Genomic DNA, 6,460 nt, shown 5'->3' on the forward strand with positions numbered 1-6,460 from the left:
TGGTTTCCAATATTCTTTTTGTTCTGGATGTCTGCCAAGTTCTACACAGGCAGTGTTGCCAGACGGCAGGCATTTTCAATCCAGAATGCTAAGACCTGCCATGGTTGGCAGAGAAGAAAAAAACATTTGAAGCTTGACATTTGTTAATGCTTTGTCCTAATCCATAAAAGCATAAATGTAAAACAAGGAAACTGAATATTAAAAATATAAAACTTCTAATTTCTCTGTGAAGAATGCAGAAGTGTGCAGAATGAAAAAAAATGGTGACACTTTAGCTAAAGTACCAACTCTCACAACTACTAGTGTCTTATTTATAACCTATTATTAAGATATTGGCTGTTTATTTATAGTCATAAAGTACATATTACGGCTGAACAATATATCGTTTGAGCATTGATTTTGCAATGTGTGCATCTGCAATAGTCACATTGCAGGGTTAGATTATTTATTAAAGATTGAAAGATACAGATATTATTATTATTATTATTATTATTATTATTATTATTATTATTATTATTATTTTAATTATTTATACTTGGGCTCGGCAATATTGCAAAAAAAATTCACGATATCATGCTTCATATCATTCGGTATCAACAATAATTTATTTTAACAATCCGTTTAGGGATATTAGGATTTTTTAACCACTTTATTTTAATTTATTACTAAGGCAAATAGTTTTAATAGTCAAAAACAAAAATATTTAAACAAAATATTGCATCTCTTTAAAATAAAAATAAACATAAGTGTTAAAGAGACTCTTAAACTTGATAAATAAAATGTTACAAAGTGTGTGCAATAGTAAAGGTAGATCAACATCTGTGAGAGGTCAATAATTATGATACAGTAAACCTCAAACTCTGTAAACAAAACAAATTGTGATGATCAAATCTGAGCTTTCAAGTAAAGGAACCAGCCATCATAAGTCAAATACATACTGCAACATTACAAATTGTGTAGTTGAATGACTTCATCATCTCCTATGCTAAAAAAAAAAAATCTTTCAAATGGGAAGCTAGTGGCTGGGATGCACAAGAAAATAAACCAAAAAGCCACTCTGGCGACATCCTTCCATCCTTTTTTATTTACAATCTCCTCACTGCTGCTAGCCACGGCACTCATTTTCACGTGTATTGTTATACTGACCTGAAGTGACAAGTGTAAGTGCGTGGTTTCCGTCACTACTTTCAATGCGTTTTGCGCTCGCGCTCCCCTGCTGTGTTTCTGTAACTAGGCGACCATCAACGTTATTTTCAGAGGATGACAAACAGACAAACCATTGCTGCAGCTCCAAAACAAACTTATGGAGAAAAGTAAAAAGCACTGCAGTGTTTGGATGCGCAGTGTTTGTCTGAGAAAATTAGCCTGCCGTTCTCACTGTAATGTGTATATTCCATACAAAGTGTGAAGCGGATTGGTTAGTTACATGAATCGAGGTACGCTCATGGCATTCAGAAAAGTTGAGATGTTTTCAACTAGGTACTCCTGGAAAATGCATGTGCGTCACGTGTTCACCGCTTGCACAACATGTGCGCATCGCTCCCATGTGTGTGACATGCAAGTCGTGTGCCTCCATTGGAAATGACAAACTTACACCCTAAGCTTATTGGCATTGCTTCCAAGGCCCATGCTCAGCAGCCACACTTAATAAAATTACAATAAAACTACAGCCTTCATACCAAAACTTAATACCAAACTTTTTTTAATCAATATTGACAATTGTCTTAGGTCAATGAATACAGATACCGATTTTATCACCCAGCCCTAATTTATACCATGATGAACCTGTTGTTTTACATCTGATGTTTCAAATTCTGTATTTGAATACTGGTAGAGTCCCCGGAAAACCATAAAGCAGGGGTCACCAATCTCGGTCCTGGAGGGCCGGTGTCCCTGCAGGGTTTAGCTCCAACTTGCCTCAACACACCTGCCTGGATGTTTCAAGTACACCTAGTAAGACCTTGATTAGCTTGTTCAGGTGTGTTTGATTAGGGTTGGAGCTAAAATCTGCAGGACACTGGCCCTCCAGGAACAAGTTTGGTGACCACTGCCATAAAGCATGGTTGTCGCTATACCATTAATTAATCTTACAATACTATACCAGCTGAAGTAACGATACCAAGTAGTATTGCGATACTGTAAGTCATAAGTCAAATTATAAAGAAAATTGTCAGAAATACTATATTTTATGTTATAATAGGCCTACGTTAATTTATTTCATAATTCCCTTAAGGCCAAAAAGTATTATTTGCACCTCACTTCACCTAAAATGTATTCATTCTTTTTGCTTATTTTGTAGATAACGGACCAACAGAAAATACATTAAAATAAAGATACAAATTATATAGAATGAAATTTGTTACAAAAGAGCATTTTTTCCCCCAAAAAATTTGGCTATATGAAGTGGTCAAAAATTGTTTCAATGTTTCCTGTTGCAATTTGGATCAATTTTTTTTTTTCAATCTTATTAGGTAACAATCCAAAGTAATTCAAAATTTCTTCAAAATTCAAAGCAGTTGTTTAGCTACTATATCATATTAACAGGAACATAAATTAACTGATTCAGATGTGCGTTCGAACTGAAGCGTTAGAAAACGTGTAATTGGCTGCCATAAAAGGCAAGAATTCTACAGTTTTGCAACCTTAAAGGGCTCCACAGACTATTCAAATAAAGTGGTCTATTGTTGCACAAACGTGTGAGAATTTTAGTGACTTTTCCACATGCAACATTATCTTTTGTAGATAAACTATTATTGATGATACTACCATTTGCAAACTATAGTGGCACTGCCAGTATCGCGATACTACCATAGTACCGGTAAACTGCAACCCTACCATAAAGCACTGTTTATTTATATATTTTTACTTTTTAATTTAATTTATTGTAATTTATGCAGATTCACTGCATAGAAAAAAGACTTAATCATGCCAGTCGATCTAAATTAATGAAATATTTCCATATAGAGCTGACTAAATCATCTGGTGAAAATAATAAATCGCAATAAATACAGTGGCAAAACAAAATATCGCAATGTCTGATTTTTCCAATATTGTGCAGCCCTAGTACACATTCTGCCTGATCTTATTCTACATCCCTAATTCTACATTATTCTATTAACAAGCAGTAAATGAAGAGTTTATTGAGCTAAATGTCATAGTTAATGGTTTATTAAATTTATACCTTAAAATAAATTAAAAAAAATTAAAAAAAAAAAAAATCGAAAATCACATAAAAATTCCAAGATAAAATCTTTTGAAGCTGCTGCCATTTTTCAAGCATGCTGAAAATAGGACATTTCTCCGTCTCACACCTTTATGGAAAATCAAATGTTTTGTGTGACAAAAAAAAAAGGAGAAAAAAGAAATAATGCTAAAGACTGCTATGGTTGGCTGAGAAGTAAAATCTTTAGCCTAATCCATGGAGGACAAAAAAATGACTAGCAGTAATTTCTCTATAAAGAATTCATGAACTGTTGAGTGTGCAGAAAGAAAAAACTCTCGACAACAAAAGTCCACGTCGGAAACTGATAACAACTGCTATAATTATCCATGCAGGATGCAAATAGGACATTTCCTTGTGTTACTCCTTTCAGTAACATCAAATGTTTTGCGTGACAAACATTATTTACAGAGGTTTTCTGCAGAGCCCAACAAGAAAAGAACGAAAAGGAAAAAAGGAACTCTGTTTTTCTTTTTTTTTTTTCTCCTCTTCCTTGTCGCTGACACAGTCACAGGAGGTAGCCTGTTAAACGCAGGAAACCGTTTGGTGTGTTTCTCTCTCTCTGACTGCCACACAACGCTGTTTGTCGTTCCCTTTTGAACCGTTGCCTACCAGATCAAAGCATGCATGAAAGTGTGCAGGTTAGTTAAAACCAGAGATGTGTTGAACCACGCTCCAAACAATCACACACACACTGACACGCACACAGAGACAGCTCAGTCACTAAGGATAGCTACACTCTGATGATGAAGCAGTGTGCTCGTGTTAAAGATAAGTGAGGCTGCAAATGAAAGGGGCAAATCAGAGGTATTTTTGAAGCCTCAAAAAGGTAAAAATGACTTAAATGTTATAATTGATAGACCGTACTATTGATAGGCAGGTTATTGTTGCTGTTGACAGTTGCTATTTGGCCATTTTGAGATTGTCTGTAAAAGAGTCTGCTTGGCTGGTATTTTTGTTACTGAACACTTCCAAATTCCACTGGAAGTCTTGCCAGATGATAAACAGACATTATGAGAAGAAGAGCTTTGTGTTTATAATGTGTTTTAGTGAATATTTAAGCAAATCATTTTCTCTCTTTTGCAATCACTGCATTTTATATTTACTGATGGAAAAAGGGATAGGTTTTGAAAAATTAAATGGTGTTTTAAAGGGGGAGTTCATTAAAAAATGAAAATACATCATTTACTCATTTACCTTTAACTTGTTCCAGATCAGTTTTAGATTTTTACATTTTTTTCGAAGAATGTTGGAAATCGGTAATCATTGACATCCATATTAGGAAACTTTTTTTTAGAATATTCTTCAGTATACAGTATATATCAAGAAAAAAAATCAAGAGAGGTGAAACAACTGAAAAATTTTGTTGAAATTTTGTAGGTTGTAATTTATTTTTGTAATATTTTGCTTAAATGTAATTGTACTTCTAATCTTTCAATTTGTAATTATGTTTGGTGGCTAAAATATTATTTTAATAAGTATATCTGTTTAATTAATCTGTGGCATTTAAATGCACCAAAATGCATTTCTATATTGACTGAGAAATGGATACAAATATGAATTTTCAAAATGGGCTGTACTCGATTATGCTAAGCTATATATATATATATATATATATATATATATATATATATATATATATATATATATATATATATATATATATATATATATATATATATATATACACATATATATTATATTATATATTAGGACTGCTCAATTTATCGTTTGAGCATCGATATAGCAATGTGTGTGTTCGCAATAGTTCAAGACATGGCATCACAAGACATGCAATGTTGAGTAGGGATTATAGATGACCAGAAACCACAGGTCAAAACGTATGAGATTTTAAGCATAATAGATAATCATCAAGGTAATCATGTGCATGTGTTTTTAAAGCCTGTGACTATGTAAGCATTTAAGAGAGTTCAATGCATTTTAATAGAGCATAAATGCAGTGTTATCATGTTAGAAACGTTTGTGCTGCCACTAGAATAAAAGCAATTTTTAATTAAAAAAAAACATTTTAAGGTCAATATTATTAGCCCCTTTAACCATTTTTTTTTATTGTCTGCAAAACAAACCATCGTTATACAATAACTTGCCTAATTACCCTAACCTGCATTAACCTAATTAACCTAGTTAAGCCTTTAAATGTCACTTTAAGCTGTAAAGAGGTGTCTTGAAAAATATCTAGTCAAATATTATGTACTGTCATCATGGCAATGATAAAATAAATCAGTTATTAGAAATGAGTTATTAAAACTATTATGTTTAGAATTTGCTATGAATATGCAGAAAAAAATTGTCTCTCTGTTAAACAGAAATTGGAGAAAAGAAGAAACAGGGGGGCTAATAAATCAGGGGCCTAATAATTCTGAATTCAACTGTATATTACGCAATATATTAAAATATCACAATGAGATGTTGTTTTTTTACTGGTTTGGGACAAGTATATAGTGATTAAATGAAGCCAGAATTTTATTTTTGGGTGAACGATCCCTTACATAACCTTAATATTTTATTAAAAGATGTTAATATTTTTCTTATTCTCACCATGGCTGCATTCATTGACTAAAACACTGTAAAATATTTTTTTCCTATTAAGATTATTGTGTTTAATAGTTTATTTACTGTAATAACAAAGCTTTATTTTCAGCATCATAACTCTCAATGTCTCACATACATGCGCTCGCACAGACACACACACTCATTCAAGATACTACATATCCACCACTTATAATTAACTTATCTGTTATTTATGCAAAATTATAAATGATTTTTGTTCAATATTTTGAATATATGTTTACTAAAACTAAACATAAGCTCTTCAAAATTTTGTGTAACATCAAGCCAGAGAAATCTACAAGTGCTCTGACAACAGCTCCAGTCACAAACGACTAATCAAGCCGCCTTCCTTGGCTTTGAAAATGAAAGGCCACTTATCTGATGTCAGGTTTGTTACTGCCCTAGGACTGAGATCATTTCTCTTTCAGCACACAAACGCTGGGTGACGACAATCAATCAAATGCTGATTCACCGAATTGGCCAACACGGAGGAGAGGGAAAATTCACCGGAGCCAAGTGTGTCATCTGTTGCCAGCGTCTGTGTGCGTGATGACAATGCTGTGCTGGATTCTGGCTCTGTATTTCTACAGCTGCTTGATTATAATGATATTCTGACCCCTGCTGATTCTAGAGGATCCACAAGCCCTCTGATCAGTAACTTGCCTCGGG

This window comes from Danio aesculapii, chromosome 2 (assembly GCF_903798145.1).
Source record: "Danio aesculapii chromosome 2, fDanAes4.1, whole genome shotgun sequence".
NCBI classification, from domain to species: domain Eukaryota; kingdom Metazoa; phylum Chordata; class Actinopteri; order Cypriniformes; family Danionidae; genus Danio; species Danio aesculapii.